The sequence below is a fragment of the Triturus cristatus genome, chromosome 9 (genome assembly GCF_964204655.1).
Source record: "Triturus cristatus chromosome 9, aTriCri1.1, whole genome shotgun sequence".
NCBI classification, from domain to species: Eukaryota; Metazoa; Chordata; class Amphibia; order Caudata; family Salamandridae; genus Triturus; species Triturus cristatus.
Genome location: NC_140592.1, coordinates 1,198,034,636 through 1,198,055,971, shown reverse-complemented (window position 1 = coordinate 1,198,055,971; position 21,336 = coordinate 1,198,034,636).

Genomic DNA, 21,336 nt, shown 5'->3' with positions numbered 1-21,336 from the left:
GCTGACTCATATCTGATGAGGAGAGGTGGGGCTGCGTGAGTGACTTTGCACAGCTGGCCCCTGAGAACCACCGCTTTCTGCCTTGGTGGGTGCCTGCAATATATGGGCATCGTACTGGCTTTACCGATGCTGTGCACCTCCACCCCCGTGACTCTTTAGAGGGGCACCCGCCCCCAAATATCACCAGAGGAATACCCTGTGTCTCTGTTGGGCCGCCCCCCTCTCTGCAGAGCCCCCTCTTGCTGACTAAGTGATCTTGCTGTGGACACTCCTGGGACTTCCCTCTGAGTGCTGGCCCCCACGCAGTCCCGCTGGGGTCTCTCCCCCCTGCTGTGTGTCTGGCCTCTGGCCCTGCAGGGCTGCACACGCGGTTGCTAGGGGAGTTGTCACACCTGCTGGGGATCTGCGAGGCTCTCCCCCCCCCCCCATCCTGCATGAGACTTTAGGCCTTTCGTGCAGCCCAGTAGGGGGAGATAGAGGGGGCCTTGGAGGATTGCGGGTAGAAACCACTGCCCTTCTTCCCTATATGGTGGATGGCCCTGCTTACCTACGCTACGGTGGCTCCTGTCTCTCTACTGGGGGGAGGTGCTTGGCCTCCCGATTTCTCCCTCCGACCTGGCTCTCCACCCTGTGCGTTGGTGTTTGAGGGGACATACCATGCTCTAAAGCTGGGAAAGTAATTGCTGCACCCCCGAGAGACAACCCTGTGGTGGCTCTGTGGAATAAACGTGGTTCTACGCCCTCTGTGGCTATGGTGTCTTCGACAGAGGGCTCCTCAGATCCTCTCACTCAATCCTTCATGGCCAACTTTTTGCAGGAAATTAAGTCCAAAATTGGATCGCTTAGAACCGAGGTCCAAACCTGCATCAAAGAACTCAGGACAGGAGAGACGTCACAGAAATTGGAGGGAGAGTGGATGACCTCGAGAAGACGGTGGATGCTCGCACGGAAGACCAAGAGCAACTTTGGCAATGGCTGGCCCTCCTGAAAGAAAGACATATTGATCTCCAACTTAAGCAGGAGGACTTAGAAAACTGTAGCCGCCCTAATAACTTAAGCCTGAAGGGTGTTTTGATGGGGACAGAAGGCTCTGACATTGTGACCTTTGTAGCGGAATTGCTTCATGAGATCAGAGGGGACAACAATGCCTCTCCACCATCACTTGACAGGGCTCACCGTGTGGCTGTACCCCCTGGACGCTCTGGTATGGTTCCAGATATATTAACCAGGGTCCACTTTTTCACGGAGAAGGAGGCCATCTTAAAGGCAGCACATTCCAAATTGGAGTTAACCTACAAGGGTTCCACCATTGAGCTCTTCCAGGACCTTGCTCTAACCACGCTTCGTCACCGCAGGGACTTCAAACCCGTCACTGACAAGCTTCATGAGCTGGGCATTCAGTATCAGTTGGGCCATCCCTTTGCGCTTATCTTTCAATGGGAATCCAAACGCCAGGTGCTGCGATGCCTCCAGGAGGCCACTCAACTGCTCCGCCTTCCGACTTCCTCTCCGCCGTCTAGCCCTTCTCATCTGCCCCTTTTGGATCGAGAACCTGCGAAGCCACAATGGGCAAGAGCGCTCAGACTGCGGCGGCTGTCTAGGCGTGGGGAACGGTCCTCTTCTCAAGCCAATCCGGACATTATTCAACATCTTCGCTCCTTGGACGGAGAGAGGTCTCCCCCCCGCTCCCAGTCAAAGGAGAACTGAATGATCACCTGCGTTTTAAAGGGCCATTGTCATTCCCACCAGAAATCCCCCGCGGAGGTGGGCCTGGGCTCCCATGTTCTCTGTTTATTCTTCTCTCGCCCTGACTATTGTGTGGCAGCGGTGCCAGCTTGTGCCCCCTCGCAGAAGTGTTGATTTCTCGAAACTTACCCCCCTTTCTATTCCTAAGAGAGTGACATCCCAGTGGTGGCTTGTGCTATTGAGCCTAGCCTTCTCCTGGACTGGAATAGTACTTGTTGGCCATGTTGGCCGTTGTTTGATCTCGCAACTTTGCTTTCCTTTTTCCTTTTTATTCTTCTTTTCCTCTTCTTTCCTTTTTTTCCCTGTTTGGAGGGAGGGAGGGCCTCGCTATGTGGAGTGTGCCATTTCTCTGTCAATGGCTGTTACTTTGTGTATCAACTTCCTCCTATATATTGCTGGTTATTGAGATGCATCCTGGCTGTGCCCACTTTTCATGGTGGTTTAATGGGGGAATGCGGGGGGGCTCTGGGCCATATACTGGTCTCACCACGTTTGATGGCAGTTGGGTGTAATCAGCTTTTATCATGACTTCTGCACACTGTTTGAAACTCCTTTCTCTTAATGTAAATGGTCTTAACTCTCCTAACAAATGTCGTCAAATCTGGCGCTATTTACTGAAACAGAACCCAGATATTATCTTCTTACAGGAGACTCATCTGTTAAAGGCAGATATTCCCCTTACGGCTCACCCTAAATATCCCTTTCAATGCTGGGCATCTGCACCTACAAAAACGGCGAGGGTGGCTATTCTCTGCAGGGCGGGCATCCAACAGGGGGCTGCCAGAGTGATCCGTGGCAAAGATGGCAGACTTCTTAAACTAGTGGTCCAGGTTGGGGCACAGACAGTCACCCTCTGCAATATTTATGCTCCCAACCAAGCATAGGAACTCTTCTCAAGGGAACTCCTTCGGGAACAGATAACACATGACGATCATCAGCTCATTTTGGGGGTGACTTAAATCTGGTGTGGGATGCAGGATTAGACCGTAGTACTGGTACATTTCATGGGGCTGGGGCCATGTCTGCTTCTTTAAAGAAACAGCTTACTGAATTGGGACTGCCAGATATCTGGCATTATCACTCCCCAGCTACATGAGATTATTCTTAATATTCACATGTCCACCGCTCCTACTCCCACATTGATTATCTATTTGTCTCCCACTCCCTGGTACATGATGTTCTCTTGGCTTCTATGTTCAATATTTCTATTTCCGATCACGCACATGTGGAGTTTCTCCTCCATGATCACACATCTCACTCGCGCCACTCCCTCCGCTGGAGATTACCCCCGCATATCCTCCAGGACCCTATGGATGTAGCCGAGATTCGCAAAGCTATCCTGTCCTATTTTTCATACAATGATCTGCCAGAAACACCTTTTCCCGTGGTCTGGGACGCCTTTAAGGCCACAATTTATGGTCGCTTAACCTCCATTGCAATACCTCGGGTTCGAGAGGCTCGTTTGTTTGATGACAACTTGTCCAGGGACATCAAAACACTGGAAAAACTAGACCAGGAACATCCTCTAGCTCTTACTAAGCAATGCCTTGCTATGCTTCGGGGCCAGCTGCGGGCTCATAGGACTAATAAGGCGGAGCACGTCCTATTGGCCTTAAAGCATTGATACTATGAAGGCGGGACAAGATGGGAACAGTTCTAGCCCATCGCCTTCGGAGACGGACAGCCAAGGCTCACATTGCAAAAATTTAATTAGAAGATGGCTCATGGGCTACCACTGAAACTGCCAAGCTAAAAGCCTTTCACAACTATTACACATCTCTTTAAGCACGGGAACCACCTAATTCGGATCAGATTCAAGCAGTACAGGAGGACTGCTGATGGACTCCGATCTCTGGACATCACACGCAACTTCTTGAAGATTCACTTACGCTAGATGAACTTACAGGTGCGCTGAAGGACCTACCCTTCGGTAAATCTCCTGGTCTCTTTCTATCACACTTTCCCTCCTGCAGATACAAGACAATCTGCTCCGCCTTTTTAATTCTTTTTCTGATACTGGAGGCCCCTCCACTTCTATGGCGTTGGACGAGATAGCGCTGCTCCTTAAACCAGGAACGGACCCCACATTGTGCTCCTCTTTTCTCCCCTTCGCTCTTTTAAACACGAACATCAAACTCTACACTAAAACTTTGGCCAAGCGTCTGGATCCACATCTGCCCAAGCTTATCGAGCCTGGTCAGCTTCATTTGTCACTTGCAGGGCTCAGATAATGTGTGGCGTATCACTCACTTAGTTGGAGCGGCCCACCACTGGAACATACCTGCATGCTCATTGTCACTCGATGCTGAAAAAGCATTTGACCGAGTTGGCCGTCTTACATAAGATAGGGCTGGGACCTCAGATGATTGCCAGGATCAGGGCACCTTACCTTTCACCTCAAACCCAGGTCCGGGTTAATTGCCAACTTATGGGTCCTATCCATGTTTATAGGGGCACCTGGCAGAGATGCCCTTTATCTCCCCTGCTATTTGCGCTTGTCGTAGAACCTCTTGCCATCCTGATTTGTCAATCCCCTGACATTACAGGCATTGTTCACGGAGGAGTGGACCACAAAATCGCCTTATTCGCAAATGATCTCCTTCTTACGTTGTCACAACCACGTTCCTCTTTGCCCGCCCTTCATACATTGCTTCCGTCGTTTGAAATTGCCTCAGGTCTTAAAATTAATCATGCAAAATCGTGGGCTTTGAGTCTTACAATCCCGGTATCCAAGATTCCTGCACTTCAGTCCCTCGTCCCATACCAATTGGCCTCACACTCCATTCGGTACCTTGGCCTTAACTTAACCTCTACCCTTAACACGTGGTCACAAGCCAATTGGCAAGAATGTAAAACAACCATTTTGGAGGATCTACGAACGTGGAAATCTCTCCCTATCTCATGGCTGGGGTGTCTGAACGCAATCAAAATGTCGGTGCTGCCGAAAATATTAAATTTTTTCCAAACTTTGCCTATGCCTTTTCCGCAACACCAAATCCAGAACCTCCAGCTTGAGCTTACTAACTTTATCTGGGGAGGGCGGCCACCACGTCTTTCTAATAAAATACTCATGCTACCTCGGGACAGGGGGATTGGCTTGTCCCAACTTATTGGAGTATTACTGGGCCTCACATCTCCGTTTCATTTCAGAATGGGTTGCGCGGGAGAGCGAGAAGGTTTGGTTTCATATGGATAGGGCAGTGGCCTGCCGACCCATCTAGGATCTTGCTTGGCTTTCATAGGATACCAAAGGGGATGATGGACGGAGCGTTTGAGCAAATCAACACTCACCCCCAGTCAACTGATCTGGGTTTAATCCATCATCATTCTTTAGCTCACTCCCCCACCCCAGTTCAGACATGGCCATATGCAAATCAGTCTGACCCTGTGCCTCATGGGAACAGTCCAGCCCGAACTGCCAAGCCATGTCTTCCCTGGACCGAAACAAGCATCCTGGGACCGGTTTCGGGTTCATAACCCTCATCAGCCAGGCTATCTTGAATCCAGTGGCAAAGTGAGCAAGGGACCCACGTCTGGGCATACCCTGCTAACTTAGGGAGAACAAAGCGATACCAAAGGGGATGATGGACGGAGCGTTTGAGCAAATCAAACACTCACCACCAGTCAACTGATCTGGGTTTAATCCATCATCATTCTTTAGCTCACTCCACCACCCCAGTTCAGACATGGCCATATGCAAATTAGTCTGACCCTGTGCCTCGTGCGAACAGTCAAGCACAAACCCTCTGTACTGGGGTGAATGTATGACATTGTTCTGCATTCTGTCCATCAACTGTTGTTTTTGCATTTGTCACCCCGAGTGGGACGGGTATGCTCAGACGTGAGTCCCGTGCTCTCCATGCCACTGGAATCAAGCTATCCTGGCTGAAGAGGGGTGAAACCCCGAAACCAGTCCTAGGATGCTTGTTTCCAGTCCAGGGAGGACCTGGCTTGGCAGTTCGGGCTGGACTGTTCCCATGAGGCACAGGGTCAAGACTGATTTGCATATGGCTGGGTTCAAACTGGAATGGCATGGAGAGCAAAAAAACGATGGATTTAGGCCCAGATCTCTGTACTGGGGTGAATGTATGACATTGTTCTGCATTCTGTCCATCAACTGTTGTTTTTGCAATTGGCTTTCATGGGAGGCCTGTCCGCGCAGTGCTTATATGGCCATACCAACAAAAACTGTGCTGGATATTTGGGACAAGCTGGCGCTCACCAGGGACCTCACTTCCTTCCCGTCACCTCACACTCCCATTGAGCACAACTCACATTTTCCACCTGCTCTACATCCACACTCCTTCCTGGCCTGGCCAGAAGGGGGGTGCCGGACACTCCGGGACCTTTTTGAGGGAGGCACCTTTAAATCCTTCGAACAATGCAAATGGGATTTCCTTTTCTCCCAGGGGGCTAGATTACAATATCTCCAACTTCGACACTGGGTACAAGGCCACTCGTCCTTTCACCCCCTACGAACGGCTGGTGCGTACATACGATGAATCCAGGGGTGTGATATCTTGCACATATCAAGTCCTTTAACATGCCACTCGACCTACTCCTTATACATATCAGTAACGATGGCAGTCCGCACCCCTGATAAAATCACGCCTAAACAATGGGAGCAACTATGGCGCGACATCCTGAGGGGTTTCCGTAAATTTCTCAGAGGGAATCTGCATATAAAGTCATGACACAATGGTATTACACTGCTCACAAATTGCAAAAATGTCCCCCAATTCCTCCCCTGTTTGCTGGCTCTGTACGAGCTCTAGTGGGGGTTTTCTCCACATTTGGTGGTATTGACCGCTATTGACCACTTATTGGAAAGAAGTCCTTAGTCACATTAAACAGGTGATTGGCTACCCACTACCTGACCACACTCATCTTAGGCCTCAAACCTTTGAACCTACTTGCCATGACGCACAAGGACAGGCACCTAATCCTACACATGCTTGGCGCAGCTAAACAAACAAAAGCATTATACTGGAAGAAGGCTGAAGCACACCCAGTGACTGTTTGGTTCACTCGCTTGTGGCATACCATGGCAATGGAGTTACTCATGGCACGGCTTCAGCTCCGCGACACCAAATTTACGAAAGCCTGGCAACCATTGTTAGATTATTTTTGCAACCTCGACCACGCTCATCACCAGCCCCCGAGGCTGTGGGCTTTACGCCTCTTTGAGAACAACATACTCCCCTCTGACGCAGACAGACTCTGGGGGCCAAATGGGGATACTGCTTAATCTCCCCCCTGCATGGTACTGGCCCTGTGCGTTGACATGACTTCCCTCGTGTTCTCCTCCACACAGGGTTTCTCCATTCACAGGGACTCTTCTTGTTGTTGTGGGACACTTTGTTCCCCCGCTTACACTTCACGTAGCTCCTTTCTCCTAACGAGTCCCATCTCCAACTAGTCCCCCCACACATGTTGGATGCTTTTTCTTCTTTCTTTTTTCTCCCAGAGTAATGTCCTTCCATGTATGACAGATTTGTAATGTGCCACTGCTTTGCCTCCTGTGTCTTCATTTATTGCTATTCCGGAGTTATTGATGATGCACCCTTCCCTTTCCTTTCCCTCCTTGGTCTTCTTTTTCTCTTTCTTCTTTTTTTGTATTTTCTTCCTTTTCATGACATTTTGGTTGTTGTATTGTTTCAATTTGTATTTTCAATAAAACAGATTTGACACAAAAAAGATATCTTGTCCACCTTTGCACAGCAATCAGCCCCGCTGATTTTGGGGCCAGGTGATTAATTTTTATGATAATCTCCATATCATCGACGTAAGATAGTGACATAAGCCTGACTTTACTACTACTAAAGATAGACTTTGGTCTAAGTTAGACTTTTGATCTAAACTTAGACCAAAAGTCTAACTTTAATAGTAGTAAAGTTAGAATTTTGGTCTAAGTTAGACTTTGGTCTAAACTTAGACCAAAAGTCTAACTTTACTACTCGTAAATGCCCTTTGTGAGTACCAAAAGTCATAAAGTTAGACTTTCGCCTCAGATTACTTCAGTGAATCGGGCACTTAGGGGCATATTTACAAGCAGGCGATAAAAAATTATCGACACTTTTGCGGCTGTTTTCGGCCGAAAAGCGGCGATAATTTTATCGCCTAATTAGCAAGGCCCCGCTAACGCGTGAAACCTTGCTTTAGCGTCAGGATTCCTAACGCCCAGCTTTGCATCTCTAATGAGATGCAAAGTGGGCGTTCCTGACCTAACATGACAGGAGAAATGTCGCTAAGCGACATTTCTCCTATCATCAAGCCCCACGCTATGAAGTATAGCGGCAGGAAAAGTAGCGATAACCCTTGTTATCGCTACTTTCCTTACGCCTGCTTCAGGACTGACTTAGCCATGATATCCTATCGAAGGTGGATATCATGGCTAAGTTTGTGAGTCCCTATCAACAAGCTAACGCCACATTGCGTGAGATTATCGCTGGGTTTCCAGCGATAATCTCACGTTAGGCAGTTAGCGTGAGGATTTTTATCGCTGAGGAGATAAGCGTTGCTAATAGCACGCTATCTCAGCGATAAAAATCCACGTTACCCGGCGATAATTATCCTCACGCTAAGAGCGCTGAGCGATAATTATCGCCGGGTGTTGCTGATATGCCCCCAAGCCCTTAATTTAGAATTGTCATTTATCTAGTCACAGTGTGTACCAACCATTTTACATCAAGTGCGAAATTAGCTAGACCCAGGATATTGAGGACATATAATTAGTTGAATTTCAAATTATATGTTTTCAAAATAAGTACATTACAAATATAACGTATTGCTAAAATCACAGACATCCAATTAAATAACTAGGCACCCCTGTTTTCAGAAGGAAGAATTTGTAAGAGTACTAATAAAGCTTGCGTCTTCAGGTCAAATGTCTACATCATGGATGACTTGGCGGAGCTGAATGGAACCAACGCTGGTTGCGACTCGACCATTCCATTGGATCCAATTGTGGATCTGTGTAAACATCACCCAGACTGCACAGCCACCGCTGGTAAACAACATTCACCCGCCATCTAAATGAGTGAGATGGACGACCACAAGGGGGTTGATACATTCACCAACTTTTGCCTAGTATTTTGTTACCGTCTTCCTTTAAATGAGGGCCTACGTATACTCTGAGGGCTGCACGTTTAAATTACATTTGGGATAACAAGCATGTCTTTGATCTGAGAAACAGTCATTGTTACTTTTTTACATCCCTCCCAAAAAACATGAGTGTCAGCAATTTTATATAAAAGTTGGGTAGCAAAATTGTATATGCTTTTATTACCATCACTTTTAAAAACAAAATTGTGTTATGGGATTATTAATGCTTTTGTCTTTTTTGGAAAGGGGGTTCCTGGCCCCCAAGGATTGCCCTGAAGCTAGGGGACTCCATTCGCCATCACCCATTGCACCAGGAGGCACGCTTACTAACACCTGTGAGGAAGGGGGCGTGGCTTAATCATGCTACAAAGCGCCACTGCAGTCCGGTCATGTAGGACATTTGCCTTTTTAGAAAGGGGGTTCCTGGCCCCCAGAGACTGCCCTGAAGCTAGGGGACTCTATTCCCCATTACTCATCATCCCAGGAGGCGCACTTGCCAACACATAAGTAAGGGGGCATTGTTTGTGTCTTAAAAGGAACATGGAGAATGCAGGCACCTAACGGTTGATTCCTTTATGACTTAAGTGTACCCCAATATTTGGGAAATCTAACAGACAATTGTTGTACCTATTGGTCCCTTGGTACACTTGTACTGAAACCTGAATATGGCTGACATTGTTGGTGCTTCATTGAGTAAGAAGGTCTTTATTTTGCTAATTGTAATTTGGGCGTAATAAGGTTGCTGTATTGGTATTTGCTAACCAATACATAGATTACTGCTAGCAATTGTCCCTAATATATTTATCTACCGTCTCTATTTTCTTGGGTAATGGCTAAGCATAAAGCAACAGAAGCTCCGCTGGGCAAGGAGGACAAATCAAAGATCAGGGAGAATGTTGGAGATAATTATACAATCTCCAAAATTGATGATTTAATTGAGGAAGTGGAGTTGAAGTTGGGGGACGTAAAGAAACTCACTAGCTTGAAAGGTCCTAAGGTCACATATTTTTATAAGAAATGTAGCAGTGAGCACAAACCCCTATCCAGTCCAAAAGTTGTTCCTGGTTCCATTATTGAGGATGTGGGAAACAAAAAAATCCCAGAGGCAACTGGCCCTATAATAGATAACATTATCAAGACTACCAGTCTTTTTCCCTGTCCCCACTATTTAAATATCAAAATTACACAAAAGAATTTGCATCATAAAATATATATGATGAATGTTGCCAAATTGGGGCCTAGCTCTAGGGAGAATGGGGATTCTCCTAAAACTAAGGCTATCCATTGGATCAGACAGGTGCGCCACTGTCAATCACTTGTGCGTGAAGATCTAGTGACAGCAGAACGTCTGTCTAGTGATAATGAGTTTTTTGACAACGTCATGCTTGTCTTTAATCCAAGATATCATGGATGGCCTTGATTTTTATGGAAGTATGCTCTATTCAGCCTCCTAGCACACTGATAAGGCTTAAATTGAAATTACCTATACCTAGTTTACATGGAGCTCGGTCAGATCTGAATGCACTAGACTGTCTGTTATCTAGAGACTCTTTCTAGAGACTCTTCCACCACATGTGAAGACTCCCTAAGATTGGATACCTTCGACCAGCAACTTGTTGTAAATTGAAACAACGATGTGATTAAGCATTTACTAAAGACATTAATTCCCCTTTTATAGATCGTGTTTTCTCTGTTATGTTGACCGAAGCTTGGACTCCATTTTGTATTGTCATGCTTTCACGTGTCCCCCACGAGAAGAGTCCAACCTCTGTGTTAGTTGCTCTGGTAATCTGCCTAGTAACAGTCTATAAATAGCTCCTTTGTCCATCTGGCACATGCCCAGACTTGACCACATCTGTTATCAGTTAGCCTTGCTTGACCATGTTTTCGCGGGCTCAAGGAGTGCGTTAACTCCGCCCACATATTGATTCAGTATCGAAAATGATCATAAATGGTAATGTTCTTCGGCCTCATGTTGTATCCACCCACTTATGAGCCCCTCTACTGTGTATAAAAGGGGACCATGTACGTAAGTTCTTTGTGCTACTCTATGCAATACTGAAGAGTGTTGTGTGGATTGTAGGACCACCCTTAAGGGTTAATAAATGCTGTCTTTGTACTTTGCAGTTTCCGTGCCAACTTCCTTATAGATTCCATTACAGGAGAGCGAACCCTTGTGTCCTGCGGGCCTAGCTGGGGCCTGTATTCATCAATTGGCGCCCGTCACGTGGGGCTCATCGGCGACTCGGATGCTCGAAGGACTGGTCGCGACGAAGGTGAGGAATTGGGCCGGGGACGTGATCACTGCCAGCGGCGTCTTAGCCCTGGCATCCCGAGGTTTTTCTTCCTTCCCTTCCGAGCTGACCATCTGGGTGGCGCCGGTCCTCGACTGAGACCTCTTCTGTCGGTCTTGCCGTGAAAGCCGTTTGGGCGATTGTGGAGCTTGGCAGTTGGAATCTGGACTCTTGATTGGTAAGAACCGGTGTACGGTACTTGCTCCGAGTTTTTGAAGCCTGATCTGGCTATTTGAGTTTGATTTGTGATGACTAGTCATATTTTGTATTTGTCTTTGTGAATATATATGCGTTGCAACACATATAGGCAGGTAATGTGGAGAGATTTCTCCGGAGCTGTGTAACTTTGAACGGCGCAACGATTAAGTGCCATTTTTCTATAAAATTGCATATTTTGCATTATTTCTGAGCATGCCTGCTTTCAGCACACTCCGTAAGTGGTGTTGCTGTTTTGGGAACCGGTTGAACCTCGAGGAATCTGCTCCAGCTCCCCCAGAGGGGACTCCTAATAGGGATATGTATGTGAAGCATGGTCTTTCTTCCATAATGTACAGCACAGTATGGAGGAAATATACAAAAAAAGATCCTGAGTTGCGATGGCCTTTGTATGGATCGTTTGATATACGTAAGATTGAGTATGTGGAACAGTGTATGTGTAAGCGGCGTGCTCGTCAGGATATGTTTGAGTGTGTACGGTTGTGGGTGAAGGAGGTGCGTGAGCGAGAGAAGCGCGAGAAAGCGCTGTTTGATAAAGAACAACGGAAGAATGATCATGTGCGAGCCCAGGAAGCGAAGCGTCGGGAAGACAGAGAAGAGACAGAGAGACAAGAGAAAGAGCGTAGGCTGCAAGTTTCGGGTCAATATGCTGTTCGGCAGCCACTTTATCCTGTCCTTAATAATCTTGATGATGATTTTTATTTACTAGATCGCTCTCCGCCCCCTTATGTCGGCGCATCTGCTCCGAGGCCGCAAGATTCTGTCCCGGGTCCGGGTAAGGTAGATACGCGGTCCATGTTATCAGCCGAACAAATGGCTGAGCTTCGGCAAATTTCCTTCCGTGCACTTAAAGGCAAGATATCCATAGAGGAATTATTCCATACTTGGGGGCCGTGGCAGGAGAGAGATAAATTGTATTTTCTGGGTCATTTCGCGGAGGAAGTGATTGATGCTTTCCGGAAACGTTCTGGTGTTTTTGAGCCCGACGAAGTGTCATCGGATGCTAAAGCATTGCGTAATGGTGTTTTCTCTTTTTCTAAGGCTCCAGATACGGCTCGGCGGCTGTTCGCCTTGCGGGACGAGGTGCTGGTCTTTAAAGAGAAAGCGCGCCAGCGAGCAGGGGAGGAGAAGCAGTCGGATTCGTGCACAACAGAGGGCCACTCATCCACCTCCCAGTCAGATAAGGATGACATAGTGCATGTTAAACCAATGCGAGAGGCGGCGCCTTTGTATGTTCCTCCTAAAGGAGCGGGGACTAGTTCGGACATCACCTCCGCCGATGCTAAGGGATATTTTGTGTATAATTGGGTTTACACTCCGTGGCATAGGGCTGATGTTATGGCATTAAAGAATGCGCTGCCCGACCCCCGCAAGAATCCAGCGGCCTTCTATGAAGAAGTCGAGGGGGCCTTGAATTCTTGCGTTATGACTTTAGCAGATATAGATTTGTTCTTTGGGCTTATTCTACCACCAGATATGTGGCGATCTGTGCGAAAGGTAGATGATGTTGCCACTTTTAAGGCTCGATGGTCTGAACTGGAGGATGAGGATAGGGAGAGGAAGCCTGCGCAGAAACCGCCCCAGAATATTTTAGATCTCCCTGCTGCTATTGTGGCTAAGTTGAAGACAATTATCCCCCCTAAAAAGATTGACTGGAATATGTTAGCTGCATGTAAACAGAAAGTTGATGAGTCAGTTGCGGACTTCTTTACGCGCTTTGAGGAGACGTTTCATGATTTTAGTGGACAGTCGCTTACCGACGATACGGGACGCCACCTTTTTGCGGATAAATATGTGGCTAATCTGCTGCCGGCAGTTGCGGCCCGTCTAAACGCGAGTGAAAGTTCTTGGTCCTCCGCTACACCGACGGCCCTCCTGACTATCGCCCAGTATTATGAGCGTCAGGAGCAAGAAGCAAAGGGCCAGGAGGAAAAGAAATCGAAAGATTTGAAAACAAAGGTGATGTTGGCGCAAGTCTATGGCCCGCCTCGACGAGGTAGTAATAGAGGCAGGGGAGGATCTTATGGTCCTCCCTCGGGCCGGTCTGATTTGAATAGGAATCAATGTGCGTATTGTAAGCAATCGGGTCATTGGGCTAGGGACTGCCCGGTGTTGCATGCATCGCGTCAGGGGCATACCCACGGTGGCCCGCGAGGTAGAGGGGGTTTCTCGAATTTTCGAGGGACTTCTAACGAACAGGCTCGTTTTGACTCTGCTGGGCAGCACCGCGATAGATTAAATGTTTTTGAGCAGCACCGAGATAGATCAAATGTTTTCGATCGCCAGCATCAGTATCAAGCGTCAGGGATTGACCGGTCGGGGTACCATGACTCTCAGCATGCATAGGAAAGCGTTGGATGGGGGTTTGAATCAGTTGAGGTGCCGGTCGATCAGAAGGGCCCTTATGTATCGGCTGAGGTTTTGGGCTCTACTGATCAGTTCCTAGTGGATACTGGAGCGACACGTAGTGCGCTATCTAAGCAATTGGTTCCGGGGGCTCCCCCATCCGGCTTAATGGTCACATCGGTAGGGTTTGACGGTACACTCTCCCGAAGCCCTCTTTCACAGCCCCTCATGTTTAAGGTTGATTCTTTTTCTGCACCCTGTCCGTTTCTGCTTGCCCCGTACACACCGGACAATATTATGGGTCTTGATATGTTAAAGCATTTTAGGGCTACTATCCGCTGCTCCCCTGCTGGTGTGCGGGTAATATTGAATGACAATTACCCCCGATCTGAACGGATGTGTACGATGTCAGAGGATGCGCTGTTATCTACCCTCCCTCGTGCTTTGTGGGCAACTTCGGATACTGATGTGGGACAAATGGTGATTCCACCGGTCCACATTAGCGTCCAGGAGGGGGCGGTGTTACCACGCCTCCCACAGTACCGTATTTCCCAGGAGGGGAAGGAGGCTCTTATACAGATAGTGCAGGATTTGATAACGGTAGGGGTAGTCGAGGAAGTCCCCTACAACATTTGTAACAGTCCGATTCTTCCCATACTGAAAAAGGATACGGATGCCAGAGTTTATCGGTTTATAATTGATTTGAGAGAAGTGAACAAGATCGTGATACCTCAATACCCAGTGGTTTCCGATATCACGACGTTGCTTACTTTGGTCCCGCCTACGGCGACCATGTTCTCAGTGATTGATTTGAAAAATGCCTTCTTTTCCATTCCCATTCACCCTGATAGCCGATATCTTTTTGGGTTTACATTAAATAATAGATCTTATCGTTTCTGTAGGATTCCCCAGGGCTATACAGAAAGCCCTAGCATTTACAGTCAGGCTTTGAAACGACAATTGGATTCCTTTGTTCTGCTCGAGGGGGTCGCCCTCATTCAATATGTTGATGACATCTTGCTGGCGGCTGACACCCGAGAGCTGTGTGAAAAAAGTACGTTATCCTTACTTTCCTTTTTAGCGTCCCACAATCATAAAGTATCTAGGAAGAAATTACAATTCTGTAGACCAAAGGTGACTTATTTGGGTCACCTTTTGTCTAAGGAGGGACGTGCACTCACACCGGATCGTATCCAAGTAATTTTGGATACACCGAGACCGTCCACACAGAAGGATGTGCGTGCATTTTTGGGCCTTGTTTCTTTTTGTAGACAGTGGATATTGGGGTTTTCGCACATAGCTAAGCCATTGTTAGCCCTTTTGACAAAGGACACGCCTATCCCAATCCCTTGGTCAGATGAGTGTGATACTGCTTTTCAGCAACTACGACAGGCCCTTTGTTCAGCACCAGTGTTAGGGACCCCTGATTATGCAAAACCCTTTTCGTTGTATGTGCATGAGAAAGATGGATGTGCATTGTCAGTTCTAGTGCAGATGCACGGCGATAAGCAGCGCCCATGTGCATATTTTTCGGCTGTACTTGATCCTGTCGCCCGAGCATTACCAGGGTGTTTTCGCTCGGTTGCGGCGACAGCTGTGTCAATACGCCAAAGCGAGGGAATTGTGTTATCTCATAAGCTGTTGGTATTAGTCCCCCATGCTGTTGATGCCCTGCTTAATCAAACAAAGACGCAGCATTTGACCAGTGCCCGTTTAACGGGATATGAGTTGACGCTTTTGGCTCCTCATATTACGCTGAAAAGGTGCGTAACGTTAAACCCGGCAACATTGTTGCCATACCCCGAAACCCAGCCCGAGGCGCGGAAAGCGCATGATTGTATTCTCGTGACTGAGGAACAAACAAAGGGTTGTATTGATCTCCAGGATACGCCCTTTCCAGATGTAGATGGAGAACTGTGGGTGGATGGATCCTGTCTGAAGCTACCAGATGGTACGACTTCAGCAGCATATGCAATTACCACATTACAAACGATAGTGGAGACAGCACGCATACCACAGAAATCAGCTCAAGCAGCGGAACTGATAGCATTAACACGAGCATGTGAGCTCAGTACAGGACTATGTGTGAATGTTTATACAGATAGCCGCTATGCCTTCGGAGTAGCGCATGACTTCGGCCTACTCTGGAAGGAGAGAGGGTTTTTAACGTCACATGGAGTACAGATAATGCATGGAGAGTTAGTTCATAACCTTTTAACTGCATTGACATACCCAAAGAAAATTGCCATCGTTAAGTGTAGCGCCCATAGGAAAGTGGTTGATAAAGTTGGAGAAGGGAATGCGTTAGCGGATCGAGTAGCACGGGAGACTGCGATGCAGCCCGGTACTACTGCCATGTATGTAGTGAAGTCACAGGTGGAGAGATGGCATGATGCGAAGGAGGAAGTGCGAGAAATGCAAAGGACCGCTTCTGACAAAGAGCGGGAACAATGGGCTAGCGAGGGAGAACTGGATGACGAGGGTTGCTGGAGAAATAAACAGATGGATAGATGGAAATTACCCACGGCCTTTGTACAACCTATGGTTCAGATGGCACATGGGCTAGCACATGTTGGAGCTTCCGCAATTGTGAAATTGCTTACCCAAGTCTGGGAGCATCCAGAGATTGCTAGCACAGCGAAGAGGGTGGTGCAGACTTGTATGATCTGCCTGAGGTATAACCCAGGAAAGGGTACTCGAACTCCAGCAGGAGGGTTTGTGACACCCACTGCACCCTTTGAGGTTCTGCAGATGGATTACCTCCAGCTGGAGCGCTGTAACAATCTGAAGTATGTTCTAGTAGTGGTTTGCGCCTTCAGCAAATGGGTTGAAGCGTACCCTACGAAAGACAATACTGCAATGACTACTGCGAAGCTGCTGCTGAAGGAGTTTTTCCCTCGATATGGCGTTTGTAGACTTCTGTGGAGTGATAACGGCCCTCACTTTGTAGCGGATGTTATAAAGTATGTCCTGAAGGGTCTAGGCATCACTCAGAAGTTCCACGCCGTGTTTCACCCTCAGTCTGCAGGCCTAGTTGAGAAGTATAATGGTACACTGAAGCTTAAGATCGCCAAAATTCAAGCTTCGACGTCTTTGACTTGGCCAGACGCTCTGCCACTGGCGTTATTGTCAATTAGATCAGTACCGCACTCTCGAACTGGCCTTACGCCATATGAGATCGTTTTCGGACGCCCAATGAATATTTGGGGTCCACCAAGACCTAAGGCTGTGTATGATGTACCTTGTGTAATGATGAGCGATTATCTGGCACAGTTAACGGATAACTTGGTTTCTATCCATCAACAGGTCCGAGAGGCGCTCCCTGATCGGTCTACCGGCGAAGGACATGGTCTCCGGCCTGGTGACCATGTCATGGTGAAAGTTTTCGACAGAACGAACAGCTTGGAGCCGAGATGGGTGGGCCCTGAGCAGGTCCTCCTCGCGACGAGGACGGCTGTGCGAGTCTCCAACAGAAAGAATTGGATCCACTCCCTGCACTGTAGGAAGGTGCCGCCCGGATTGGTGGAACCTGCCGTGCTGACCGATCAACGAGAAATTTTGGCTGCAGAGACAGGCCGTGCTGCGGAACCAAACGCCACTGAGGAGCTCTTTCCGGACCACGCGACTTCTGGAGGAAGGCGATATCATCTTCGACCAAGGAAGTGAGTTTTCCAGTACCGGGACATACTGTCAGAACGGCCCTTGGGTTAGTGAAACGGAGAGCCGATGAGGCAAGGGGGGGGATCAGCCCTGCATTAGTGTAGCGACACCCGTCTTGGCCCGCTGGTGAAGAAATCAACCGCTGCCCAAGGGGAAGAGTTCTGACAGACTTTTAGTTTCAGGAAGATATTGGGTTTTATTTTTGCTTTGATATGGAGAAAAAGAAAATCCTTTGTGCATTAGGGTTCATGTTGACAGTAGCCATTGTTGGGATAACCACATGGTTTGTGGAGGATGTAACTCCCGCTCGGAAGATTCTTGTGTTGACAACTCCGGTGCCTGAGGAGCACTACTTTTATACATTACCGTATCAAGAGTTGAAGCATCGACAATCTTACTTGAATAACACTTTCATCCAGATGCTGCATCATACCCACGTTGCTACGAATGCTACGAACTGTTGGATATGTGGGATGATGCCAGCTCATCAGAAGAAAGGAGGAACGCCATTTATACCACTTCCTTTCTCTCATAATGGCTCTTGTAGAGCATGGTATACTTTGCTTTTTGCCACTCGGAAACCAACAGTGGGACGATTGCTTTTTAGACTTAATAAAGAATGCCATCAAGACAAAAATGGGTATCCACAAGCGAATGGGACAATTTAGGAGTGGGAAGAGTACCGACCAGACAATGAATCCATTCCCTACATCTTCACGAACACAAGAGACACTGTGGGAAAAGACAAATTTGTGATCCAAGTAGCACAAGCTCAAGCGGACCTGTGCGTCCAGAGTGTGGGTTTCATCCCTGTTGGTGTTAGTGATTGCATTACTGTTTTGAATATTGATGGGTTGAACAATAGTACCTTCTTGGCCTCCCATAATACGTACTTTGTGTGTGGAAATAAAGGTTATTACCGTCTGCCGGCTGGGTGGTCTGGGGTATGCTATGTATCATTCCTATTACCTCCTGTATTCCTAGCACCCGCATCTTATCATAAGGATTTGAAATTATTGAATAATGTGACTGTAAATAGGTATAAACGTACTTTATCAATTGACGATGTAGACCAGACTGACACCAGTCTGCAGCAGTATATTGATTTTAACTTAGGACTGTTTTTCTTTGTTGGAGCTGCCCTGAACAGTAGGAAGATCCGAAGATTAACAAGAGTGGTGGAAGCTGTGATAAATCAGACTGCTGCTGTTCTTGGGAATCTTACGGAGGAATTGCAGATTACTAGAATTGTTGCATTGCAGAATCGTATGGTATTAGACGTTATGCTAGCTGACAGAGGAGGAGCATGTAAAATTATTGGAAGTAGCTGTTGTGTGTTTATCCCTGATCATACGCCATCAGTTTATAATGCCATCAATAAACTGCATAAAATTGCAGCTGAGATCCATACAGAAAACGGCACTTGGTCCTTTTCTGGATGGTTTTGGGCGTTAATTACCGCCTGGGGATGGAAGGTTCTAACTGGTCTCTGCATTATTGTGGCGGTTCTGTTTTCGTGCTGTATCTGCGTTCAATGTGGTCCCTTGCTCTGCTCATTATGTGTATCATTCTGTATCCCTGATAAGAAAGCTATTGCCGATGTTGCTCACCAGAAACGTTTAGCTAAAGAAGTTGAAGAAATGATGACAATTGACATACATGATGATTATCCTAACAAACCGGATGTCTTCAGTAAATGCTGAAAGGGTTGTCTGTTGTAAATTGAAACAACGATGTGATTAAGCATTTACTAAAGACATTAATTCCCCTTTTATAGATCGTGTTTTCTCTGTTATGTTGACCGAAGCTTGGACTCCATTTTGTATTGTCATGCTTTCACGTGTCCCCCACGAGAAGAGTCCAACCTCTGTGTTAGTTGCTCTGGTAATCTGCCTAGTAACAGTCTATAAATAGCTCCTTTGTCCATCTGGCACATGCCCAGACTTGACCACATCTGTTATCAGTTAGCCTTGCTTGACCATGTTTTCGCGGGCTCAAGGAGTGCGTTAACTCCGCCCACATATTGATTCAGTATCGAAAATGATCATAAATGGTAATGTTCTTCGGCCTCATGTTGTATCCACCCACTTATGAGCCCCTCTACTGTGTATAAAAGGGGACCATGTACGTAAGTTCTTTGTGCTACTCTATGCAATACTGAAGAGTGTTGTGTGGATTGTAGGACCACCCTTAAGGGTTAATAAATGCTGTCTTTGTACTTTGCAGTTTCCGTGCCAACTTCCTTATAGATTCCATTACAGGAGAGCGAACCCTTGTGTCCTGCGGGCCTAGCTGGGGCCTGTATTCATCAAACTGATACTGAGACCAGATCAAAGTGACCCATTTAGCTTTAGGGGCCTCAAAGAATGGACCTTGTAATATAAGTGGTAACTTTAGAACTGTTGGGGATCGTATTTTATTGAGGATAGATGACAAAAAACCTTCCAGCGTGCTACACTTGATTTCATGGAACATTGCAGGCCTACAGCACAAACTCATTGACCCAGATTGGCAAATGTACATCGAGCAATTCCTTCTCTGCAATTTTCAGGAAATCAGGAAACTTGGCTGCTAGAACCCCCCCGCCCCCCATACGCCTGGGTATAGAATTTCCATGACACTGCAACAGGTTCTCTGTTTGGCAGACCCTCAGGGGGCAGGCTATGTGGATACAAATTTCTCTTAATATCTCCGTAGAAGGTCTGAGCATTGAATTAAAACACAAACAGGCCTTTGCCTTCATCTTTTTAATATATACACAAGGCCAAGGTGGAGTAACCAAGAATACCTGGTAATAGGCATGCTTGATGTATCTCTCAATAAGCTAGGCTCAAATGACAGTTTTCCTGGGTGGAGATTTTAATTGCAGGTTTGAACCAATCAATGATCTAGATTTAATAGCAACTGAAGAGGACCTGGTATGGGTTATCTCCTGTCTTGCAAGCGAAAGCACTGCCCCATGCTCAATGGCTGCCATGCAATTGATGTACCTCCCCCTAGAACAGGGTATTCGTGCCTGTAATGGCAGGTCTAGATCTGGTATCCCAAGCTCATTTACCTTTACAAGAGGCAGCTCTCAATCGGAAATTGACTATGTGATGATTAGTGTTACGATATGGGAAGACCCCAGGATTTTTGGATTGACCCCAGAGAAGATAGTGATCATCACCCCTTACAACTAATGATGGTGGGATTGTTTTCTGAGATCCCTACCTTTCCTGCTGATTTTCTTTCCATTGAGCTGGTTATAGAGAATAACCATAGGTCAATCAAGGGACCTTCAATTGTGGCAAACCTTGAGACTTTAACAAAGATATAGAACATCTATTCAAATATTGTAACTACTTTTTTAGAGAGGATACCTGTTGATATTCCTGTAGTAAATATCCATGGCACCCTGGTTGAGAATGTGATACCTTATTTAACCAAGGAACCAAGTTGAGATGGTAAAAGCAGAACGTATAACGTCCTCCTGTATAGTTCTTGGTATATTAAAGAGTGTAGATTAGTTAAAAAGTTCTTGATTGTTGTCATAAAATCCAAGAATATTGTAAATGTTTGAGAGCTATGGCCTAAATATAAAAAATCACTGGCACTAGCTAAAAGGGATTGGGATTGGGATGATGGTAATTTGAATGACTTGATTGTGGTGTCTAAAAGTAGAGACACAGTAACCTTTTGGAAGATTATTGCGCATGGCAACAAGGAACTGTCTCCACAACCAGACTGTTTCCTATATCCTGACACTTGGGTTCGCTATTTCACTAATCTCTACTCTTTGGGCTTTTCTGACAAGCAACTCCCTTCATCGACACCACAGGTACTATTGAATAGTCAAACCCAATTGTGGCGTATCATATCAAGCACATTTTTACCTTGATGAGACAGCAATAGTCATCGACAGCTTAGACAGCAATAATTTGAGTCCGCACAATTCTGAAATTAGTCAAAGCACCGGGTCCAGACAGGA